Raw genomic sequence first — 11,209 nt, 5'->3', positions numbered from 1 at the left:
TCAAGTACAATTCTACATTTAGACAGTGTTCTAAAATTGTGCTTCTCCCACATGCCCACAATATTGCATCTGTCGTACGTTTAAAACCCCGGTAAGTATTTTCTTTTTATGAGCATGGACATGGTATTCGATCAATCATCTTTTAACACGATAAAACACCTATTATATTCTTAGCTCTTTCGGTAAAGTCACGTTGAAGGGAAACAATAAAATAATAAAATATATATAAAACAAAAATTCTCACGACGTTTCGACAATAACACAAACGGTCGTCATCAGGTGTGCCGGTTTGCATAAATGTATTTATTTTTAAACGGCGTATTTATTTATTTATAAAACGTTAGCGCCACGGGCAGAGATTATTTAGAAGGACGAGTCCATCTATGTTCTGAAAAGAGGAGGGGGGAGACGAAAAAATAATGTATGCTGTCTGAAAGCCACCGTAAGCGTGAACAATCAATTAAGACCTGAAATGGTTTATCAAATCCTTCCAATAATTGCTAAGCCAGAATCCATCTTCTCGGTTGAAGTTGTCTCTGTGCTTGTATATGTGGATAGCCTCATGAACGAATCTCTCATGGTAGCCAGATGACTTTACCGAAAGAGCTAAGAATATGAATTACTGCAGTCACGAAAGCTTTAAATCACGATATACACCGTTTCAACATTGACTTCACAACACGCACGATATTTCACGGACATAAATAACTGACCGCGACTCTGCGAGGCGCAGCACCTAGCTCGGCGACGCTCAAAAAGCCAGGCGAAAGAGGTGATGGCGGGCCGTTTGAGTGTCTCTTGAAGGTCCGTGCAAGAGTATTGCTGCAACGTGTGCATCAGTGGGACGGTAGCGTTGCAGCCTGTGGGAGCTGTCAACGTGAGACTGCTGGAATCGTTAACGGCGAATAAATGTGTCACGTACAAATGTCCCAAATCTGCTGTATTTACGGGCAGACTTAAAGAATTCTACTGGAGTTAGAGGTAGCGTAAGGACCGGCACGCGTTTCGCGTTTGGATTCGCGAGGCGCGTGAAAGCTGCGGACCTTAAAGCACCGCACCTGTGGGCAGTTGCAGCAAAGCACCTTTGTTAAGTGTCCCCCCCCACCTAACATCTACTGCTATGAATGCCAAACTAAAGGAACCCCCCCCCCCAAAAAAAAATCCACTTAAGTTCAATTTTGACTTAAAACTTTCGTGACTGCAGGAATTCATAGTCTTGGTTCTTTCGGTAAAGTCACGTAAATAGAAAATAACAAGACCGCTTGTCTTCTTTGGTTCTTTCGGAAAAGTCACGTAGAATGAGAATAAAATAATAAAATAAAACAAATATTATTTTATTCTCATTCTACGTGACTTTACCGACAGAACCAAAGAAGATGAATCCTTGCAGTCACGAAAGCTTTAAATCGAATTTAAGACCACTTGTGTTGCGATCGTGGGTTTTTTGCCTTTAAATTTCAATTTTTTTAAATTTTCTATCTACGTGACTTCACCGAAAGACCCAAGAATATCCACTTAACTTGTTTATGCGACCGGCCGCTGGAGCTGATGCACGTGTGACGATCCGCAGGTGGTCGTGAATTTGGAAGATGACGAGGGCAGACGATGAGAAACACCAATTTTTTTGTTCCTCCTTCTTCGGTGCCGCCTTAAAAAAAAAAAACCCTCAAACATTCGCAAGCACGGCGACGCTGAGCAACGTCCGAGCAGTCAGCGGGGCATCTCTTCCCATCTCTGAGGACCACCCCATTCATCGGCGGCGTAGCTTTTGGTTGGTCACATAAGTTGGAATTTGACTTCTATATGCGGGGTGGGGGGGGGGCAGGGGTTCGCTTTGACCATCACATTAGGAATCGCGGGTGCGTATAATTAATTATTATTTTGTTTCATCTTAATTGTAAAAGAGTGAAAATAAATTAATAAAGCTATCCGGTTTGAGCGGGGTGTTGCTCCCCCTTGCCCCCCCCCGCCCCGCCGCAAACTCCGCCCATGCACGACCCCCTTTGTGTCTCTAGCCACCCGACCACCTGTCGCTCTCACCTGATTTTAAAGATAGGTGATGTCGACTGATTCACTGATGCGACTGGGGTTTCACGACAAGCAACACCCAGAACAGGAATTCACGTTTTTTTGTTGTTATTTACAGCGGCCGCGGAGTCGAGACGAGGCCTGCACCGCAGTCCCGATCCGTGCCAGGTCTTTGCGCCCTCTCTTTGCCTCCAGCAGAAGCCCAACAGGGAGGGTCCTGGTCTGAAAGGAGGAGACGGGACCCCGGACTGGTGGACACCCGGCCGAGCGGGGCCTCTCGTTCCTCCCAGAGGAGCCGCCACCTCTGGTCGTCGTGGTGGTGTCCAACTGAAGGGAGCGAGACCCGTTGCGTCCAGGACGTGGGCCTGCGTGGGCGAGGACCGGTGGTCGAGGGTGTGGTGGTGGTGGTTGGCAAGGTGGAGGTGGTGGTGGTGGTGGTGGTGAAGGCGGAGGTGGTGGCTGGAGACGTGATGATGATGATGACGAGACACCTCGATCATTAGAGCCACATCTAGTCACACCACCATTGCCAGATCCACCAACACCACCATCTGTGCCTCCAATTATACAACCTCGAATTACGCCACTACCTCTTCCACCTGCACCATCACGACCACCTCTAATTACACCAGCATCGCCACTGCCTTTTCCAAATTCCCGACCACCACCCCCACCTCGAATGCCACCATCGCCACCTCTACCACAATCTACAACATCACCACAACCACCAGCAGCAACACGGACACCATCAGGACCATCGTCGCCATCACCATCAGCGTCGTCCTGGAACAGTCTCCTCTTCACGGACGCGACTCCGCGAGGGGGCACGGGCAGCGGTGTCCCCTTCTCCGGGGTGAAGGCCCTGCCCCCGCTATTCCGGTCTCCCCTCGCAGTCGCCGAGTTCCTCGCCTTACCCGGGCTCGAACCAAGGTCTGTGGAGGTGAGCGCGTAGCTGAGAGCGAGCGAGAGCGCGTCTCGCGCGAAGCCACTCCGAGATGAAGACGAATTGACTCGGCTCTTGCTCGAGGGGGTCACCTCTTCCTCTCTACCACCACCGCCTCCTCCTCCGTCACTATCAACGATGTCTTCATTGTCGTCGTCATCATAGGAGAGCTTGCGAGGAGGGCGATGTCCTCGCGGGATTTGAGTGTCCCTCTTGTGTCTCATTTGGACCCCTTCTCTATCTCCTCTTCCTTCCATTTCTCCTCTTTCTTCCCCCTCTTCTTCTCGTCGTCTCCTCTCGTCCTTGCGAGTCGCCTTGGCACGAATTTTGCTCTCCACGGCGAAAGCCAGGGCCAGTGCGAGGGCGTCTCGGGCCAGACCGGCTCGCGACGAGCTTTTCTTCTCACTGTCACCCTCGTCGCCACGGCCACCACCATCGTAGTCATCGTCATCATCATCTTCATCATTGCGACGCGATCTTCTCAGTCGTTCGGAAGTCACAGCTCTTCGCGCACGTGTGCGGGAGAGTGTTCTCGGCGGTGTCTCATCTCCACTCCACTCAACATCTTCATCATCATCAGCACCATCATCATCATCATCATCGTGAAATCGGCGCGTGCGCACCGCTCGACGGGCCGTGGCGGAGCGCGACTCCCGTCGAGCGTCGCCTTGGCTCTTCCCGAGATCGCCGTCCTTCCTGTTGCTCCTCCTGGCGTTCTTGTCATCGCCATCGTCACCGTGGCGGTCATCATCATCACCGTCGTCGTCGTCGCCTCCTCGGTGCTTGGTGTCCACGAGGCACAGCACGCAGGAGAGAAGCGCGGAGCGCGCTGCCCCCCCGCTGCCGCAGAGGGCGCGCGCCGCGCCTGCCGCGCGCGACACCAAACCCAGCGCCAGCGCGCGCACCAGCAGCAGCACGGGCATGGCGCGGCCCGGGTGGGGGGATGGAGTGGTGGTGGTGATAGTTTTGAGGTGGTGGTTGTGGTGGTCTGGTGGTGTCGCTGGTTATGGAGTAGGTGGTGATGTTGGTGGTGGAGGTACGGGTGGTGCTGAGTAATGGTAATGGAGAAGGTGGTGGTGGTGGTGGTGATGATGAGTGGTGTTTAGTGGTGGTCTGGAAGTAGAGGTGATGGTGTGAGGTGCCGTTGAGTGGTAGTGTTGGTGGTGAGTGTGTTGATGGTCTGGAGGTAGTTGCGGAAAATAATGATGGTACAGGAAGTGTTGATGAGCGGTGATGGTGATTTGGAGGTGGTGGTCGTGGTGAGAGGTGTTGTTGGTGGTGCTAGGAGTAAGCCAAACAAGTGGTGTAGCTAATAGTGATAAAGCACGTGGTGTCGCTGATGATATTGAGTGGTGGTGCAGTTGGTGGTGTTGCTGGTATTGGAGAACCTTTTAGTGGTGGTGGTGATGGTGGAGGACACACACTGAAACGCGCATATTGAGGAACACACACACGGACACACCACACACTCACGGACACATACGTGCGGGCATACACTGACCCATCACATCACAGAGCAGCGAGCAACACGAATTAAATTAACAGCAGTAGCAGCAAGAGCGGTGAACATCACGCAGCGTGCACTGACCGGACCGCGCGCGTGCGCGTGTTATTTAAATGAAAGTGTTGAAAGTTAAAACCCCACACCCAGAGCACACTCCCTCCGCCTCTTTCCCATCTCTCTACCCTCCACCCCCACCTCCCCAAAACATCAACAGCCATCCTACACCGCAAAGACAAAGATCCTCCCCCTCTCCGTGTAGCCTTAACAGACTGTTGGGGAAAGTGCTGTGAGCGAGCATCTATGGAGGCCGGTATACCACGGTCGGTGGCCATCACCACGCGCGACCGCCTTTGTCTCCCCAGTCCCGATGATTACATTCTGCAGCAGGTAGTCACTTAAGGTTGAGTTGACCGGTTAAAATATTCACAACTGTTATTGGTCGGTGAGCGGGAATAGAACTCAGGGGCTAGCGCACTGCGCTACGAACCCGACGGGCCCCAGTTCGATTGGCACCCACAGCCAACTTTGGTGACTAATATCTAAACCGGTCCTGGTCGGCTCGGCCTTAAATGAGTACCTAGTGCGATGTATAAACATCAGCATTGGAGGGATATAAACGGCGGCCGGGCGTGGTGATGAACACCCACCCTCTCGTGTGTCCTGTTGGCCTTGTGTGTATGTTGAACTTCTTTCGCACCTTACGTAGCCAACCGTACGAATCATAGGTGCTCGCTGACAGCACTTGCCCCAACAGCCTGTTAAAGGCGATAAGGGGGGGGGGGGCTTTATCTTTGGTAGCGACAGTGTTGAACCGGACACACTTCACGTGGCCTCAAAGTGCACCGAGCCTGGCACAAGCGCTGTGTTGACGTTACTTGGCTGCAGATGGTGGTGCAGCCAGGACCACAAATGCCCCGTCCTTCCTTTGCGTCAAACCTCATTGCTGAAGTCCATAAGCCACAAACAAACACCACCACTGCTCTCAGTGCACATTTGAGTCTGAGCAGTGGTGAGTTTTCCGGTGTCACACGAACGCGGCAGGAGCCTCATGAAAAACGAGGCCCGAGATTTCAGCGCAGGGGGCTTTTTGCATTGTAAGCACAAGTATTTATTTAATTATTATTACTTGCACTTCGATGCCGCTCTTGTGCCCAATATGGCCCTGCCCTTTCTCTCTCTCTCTCTCGCTCTCTTCGTGCCATCACACAGGTGGCAGCTGCCACCGTGGAGGAGGGAGGGAGGGGGCAGAGGTGGGTGAGTGGAGGAGGAGGGAGGAATGGGGGGGGGAAGAGTGAAAATTGTGATGATTCTAGACTTAAAAATAGCTTCCCTCTCTCCATCACAACGCATTTCACACGAGCAAAAACACCGGTTGTGCGTTCGTGTGATGGTGAAATGGCGATGCGATGCGACTCTAATGATGGGATGATGACGATGATGTCGTCGTTGATAGGCGTGTTGGTATAGTGATGAAAATGCCGGTGGTTTATACGAATTCTTATCGATGCGCCTCAAGGATCTTTAAAAAAGAGGCTCATGTGGATTGAGATGTTTGGCCAACTGCATTCATGAGCGTTTGGCTTATTTCGCGCACTTTTGAGCGCGATGTGAACGTGACGCGACGGTGTGAGGTTAATGTGAGGGCGTGATGTAGCATGATGCGATGTTGTGCGATGGTACTGCTCAGGGTGGCGAAGTAGTAACACTCGTGCCAGAGAGGGCCAAGAAGCCCCTCGGATCGATTTCCGACACGGGTACGTCTGTGTGTGGAGTTAGTATGTTCTCGCCTTGTTCTTACATGGGGGTTTTCCGAGTTCTCCAGTTTCCTCCCATATCAACAACAACAACAACAAAAGTCACCTGCAAATGAAAACATTGGGATAACAAAGAGCAGCACTAATGCGACTTTCCGTGAAACGTTGGCAGGGATCCTTCTGAAAACAATACGGAGACTCAGTGAGGCTTTCCTGGTTAAACAAGCGCGACATTCATACTCTTTGGTTCTTTCGGTAAAGTCACGTAGTTACAAATAAAATAAAATCCACCCTGATGACGACCGCTTGTGTTGCGATGGAAACGTCGTGATTTGTTTTATTTTAATTTATTTTATTTCTATGTGACTTCACCGAAAGAACCAAAGAGTATGGCTTCCTGCAGTCACCAAAGCCTCAAATCAAGCATGGCATTAAACATTTATACAAAAAATGACGTGATAATGTTGATGGTTGTATGATCCTGCAGTACCGCATTGTTAAACACAGTTGCCCAAAGGCTCAAAACGCCAAGCAGCCAGCAACAAACAAGACCGTGAGAGTTGTGATAGATAAGATTTAACGCCGGTCATCATTGTAGGGGCTTGGGGAAAGAAACGCCGTTTCACTTGATGTTACAAACGACGCAGCGCGATGTTAGTGATGGCTCACGCGATGTTGCAGCGATGGCATAATTATGTTTGGCATGGTGTAGCAGTGATGTGGCTGACACGCAAGCCTGCGGCGTTACCACTCCGTGGCAGGTGCGACTGGGGGTCCTGACCACAGGCGCTCCTCCCTGGGGCAAGATCCAACAAAGACTCCTCTTGTTCCAGCAGAGGAACTCCAGCAGCTGCTCCATCCCATCCTCCTCTTCCCCCACCCCACCCTCCTCCAGGGACCAGGCAATTCCAGGACTCCCGGTCCCTTCTCTTCTCAACGCACGCTGACCATTCAACACGGTCCGTGTCCAAAAGTTTATCCACCTAAGAACCATCTCTAGATGAACGATTCTACTATATTTTTTTAGTTTACCAGTTAAAGGCCACTGAGCTATATAGCTCTTTTTCAGAAGCGACCTGGCCACAAATGATAGCTCAACGAAGTGGTTTATCACGTGGAAATTTATAGCAGCCAAATACTCTAAAAGCGTGTTTCCAAATATGGAGGAAAAAACCGGAGGACCCGTAGAAAAATCCACGCGACCACGGGAAGGACAAGCAAACTCGATATATACAGGCGATTTCACTTTCCAATGCAACTGAAGTTGGAAATTTTTTAACGATAATCAAAATAAAGATGCCACCAAGGCCGAAGCTAAGAATAATAATACTGTAATAATAATGAAGTACATTTAAACCCATTGTTAATCCACTGCTGGATTAATGCCTCCCCTATGCTCATCGGATTCCTCCGGTCTAAATAAAGATTCTGATTCTGGTATTGGTAGCAGCGTTGCCTTACAATGCTTCTTCAAGCTGGTCAGTGCGGTTTGGTGAAGGTAGGAGGCACGTGACTGGTTCAGATATCACTTGGCATTGATGTCTGGCGTGGCCAGGATTAAAGCTTTTGGATCGCTGGATTCTTAGAGCAGGGCGCTAACCGTTGCGCCACCGCTCCCCCCCCCCCCCCACACACACTTTAGATCAATTATTAAGCTCATGATACGAGCATTAAATAGTGCGCATGAAAATAATTTACATTTTGATGCAAGCATTAACTTGGTTCTTTATTTGAGTAAGTTTATGAGGAGGTGAGAGGAACGAGCAAAATAGACCGATGAGAGAGATCCAAAGTCAAAACAGTGCGGGGAAAGAATGATGAGGGAGATGTTTAGCCTTGCCCTGTGGTGGTTGAACACAGTACGGATGAATAATCTGGTAGAACGAGTCCTTGACGCTGGCGGAGGTATCGGCACGTGAAGTTCATTAGAACTGTGAACGTGGTAGTAGCGATGAAAGATTGACCAAGGGAGCGACTGAGCGACAGTGAGAGAGTGACTCGAATAACTTATAATGTGGGTTACCACCTAAGAACCATCTCTAGATGAACAATTCTACCTCTCTGGCCTCTCTGTGTGCCGTAAAGAAGGGCCATTGTCTAACGCGTCGCCCATCATATATGTCGTGTATAAGGCCACATTGTGATTGACGAACGTGTTGCATCTTCTGTTTGGTAATTGTTTGTTATTTGTGCTTGGCCATGTTTATTGTAGTACGGAGTTAGACTGATGGCCTTAATCTTAGTTGTCTTGTGGTTGTTGTTGTTTGACTTGCATCCCACTGGGATTTTTGCACACAGCGTTGGTGTACGGTGCTATTTCAGGAAAATGTTGATGTTTTTTTTCCTGGATTTTTTGTTTGCACAGTCACATAGTCACTTTAAGATGTTTTCTTGTTCATGTTTTTGTTTTTTGTTTGTTGCGGTTGCACCCGATTCAAGAGCCGAATGGCTCACAGGCTATACCAAATAAATGGAACTATGGGTACCACTGCCAACAGAGCAGCATCACCAAATTATTTACTCGATCTCGTAACACGTTTTGTTGTTGTGATTTTTTTTTATCCGTAATAATCCTCTTATATTGCCTCCGATGGCTCTATAATACGGTAACCCACGTTTTTGCTCACCGCCGCAGACACCACCGAAGCATCACGGTGGACAACATAGTAGGGCGAGATCGATGTGGCGGTGAGACCAAAACAATTATGCCACGGTGGCGAGACGCTAACTACCTCGGTTGGTATACAAAAGGTCGTGGGTTCGATCCCGACCCTGACTCCTGCTGTATATTTAGAGTTTGCGTGTTCTCCCCGTGGTTGCGTGGATTTTTCTCCGGGTCCTCCGGTTTATCCCTGCACATTTAGAATCAACGTGCGTTTAGAATATTTGGCTGCTATACATTTCCACGCGAGAAGCCACTTCGTTGAGCGATCATTTGTGGCCAGTTCGCTTCTGATCAGTGGGCCTTATCTGGTAAAATAAAAAAAAATGAATGTTTCGTTTAAAAAAAATTACAGAACCGTTTCGAACTGAAATTAGGCACTGCCTGAAACAGGACAGTCGAACACAGAACAGGTTAAGAGGAAGGAGTCAATCTGGTTAGAAGCAGTCCTTGACATCGGTGGGATTATCAAGGTGTCAGGTTCACGGAACGATTATATCCTTGTGCATGGCAGCGATAAGTCCAGTGGCTGAATGCCAACTTGGAGGCCTAAGAGGCCACGAATCCTCTCCACATGCAGTGACAATGAGAAAATCCTGACCCTCACTCCAGTCGCTGGCTGGGGTGAGGGTGAGGATTAGCCGTTGAGTAAACCAGCCAATCCCGGTGGGTTCCCGGTCCTACGAATAGAGGGGAATGCGGGTGAATGAATGCGGGTGAATGAATGCGAGAGAATGAATGTGGAGAATGGATGGAACGGAGAGAACACGACAGCTTGCCGCTCGACTCTCAAGATTCCCACTCGCGCGTGAGATGGCGATCATAACCGCAGCAAATTGCGTGGCTTCAAAAAAATGACAAGAGTGGCATTTCAGAGCGTGAGTGGTGTTTTCTCAGGGTGCACGGCATTGCTACGCTACCATCACGAGACGTGGCAGAGGGAAACTTCAACGCACTACACTCCATACGGCATGTACGAATCTTTTCAGTGCGGTTTAATGTACGCTTTGTAATTTTTTTAAATATAGATGTATTGTAACAGACAGACTAAGATAAAATCACGTTCGCAAATTAGCACGGTTTTGCAAGTAGACCGACAGACACATGGATTACGAAGCGAACGCAAATAGGAAGCGTTAAGTGAGTGGCAGGATGGCGAAGTGGTAACACCTGTGGCTCACAGCGAGAACCCTGGGTTCGATTCCTGACTCGGATGTCTTTCTTCGTGGAGTTTGTGTGTTCTTCCCTTGTTCTGCATGGGGGCTTCTGGGTTCTCTGGTTTCTTCCCAGAGGTAAAAACAAAACCTCAGCTCACGTCTCAGTTTGACTTTGTGACGCGGGTGGGTAACGTTCAGCCATAGGCTGCTTTACAAGAGAGACCCGCGGGGTACCTTCGGATATATCTCACATCGTTAGCCAGTAAATGCAAATTCAGAACGGCAAGAATTATAAAAAAAAAAATCAACACGAGGCTACGCGCTTCAACATTCGAAGGTGTAGAACCGAGGGCAACGCTCCACGGTACACGAGGAACAACGGAAACACTGAGTTAAGGCAGAGCGTGATAAACACATTTGGAACTCAAATGTAATTGTCATCAGGGCCCCATGCTGTGGCTGGACATGTTGGGCTACATGAACCAACACACCTTTGCATGCCGAAAGAGCGAACTTGTCCGTGTTTATCCCTAGGACAAGTAAGGAAATCATAGGGTGGGCAACAGGGGGAGATATCGTGCGGGTGGGAGAGATGTTGAAGTCCGAGGCTGGACAATATTGTTGGAGAGGAACTGGTTTTGTTGAGCGATTCCAAAGATCATTGATCTTGTTTTGCCCTGTACTCCCACCTATTGGTGAGATTTAGCGGAGCAGTTTTCCCCATGTTTATAAGAAACGAAACATTTTGAATGGTACCATAATCAGTACTGTACAGTTGGTTTTGTTTCCGATACGCTCATTATGGGTGAAGTTAGTAGCACTATTTGTTGTATACGGAATTAATCTCGTTTCATTCCTGGCCACACTGACCTGCGTGGTGAAGTATGGTCGAACAACTCCACATAATTGACACGACGTGGGGAGAGGCCTTCACTCAGCAGTTGATTGCAAAGGACTATTACTGTCTTATCATTTTATTATTAACACTATATTAATAAAAAATGGTAATTTGCCTCTCTGTTAAAACTATCTGCAATGTTGAAGTCAAAGACGCCTCGGTTGAGGCGCGTTGAACTTCTTTGGCGACGTACGTAGCGTAACCGCGCTAATCGGAGGTGCGGGGGAAGGACAACAAACTAAACACACAAAAGTAGTTCTAAA

The sequence above is a fragment of the Petromyzon marinus genome, chromosome 31 (genome assembly GCF_048934315.1).
Source record: "Petromyzon marinus isolate PM22_M1 ecotype Great Lakes invasive population chromosome 31, UKy_Petmar_22M1.pri1.0, whole genome shotgun sequence".
In the NCBI taxonomy this organism is placed as follows: Eukaryota; Metazoa; Chordata; class Hyperoartia; order Petromyzontiformes; family Petromyzontidae; genus Petromyzon; species Petromyzon marinus.
Note: the sequence above shows the minus strand (reverse complement) of the source record.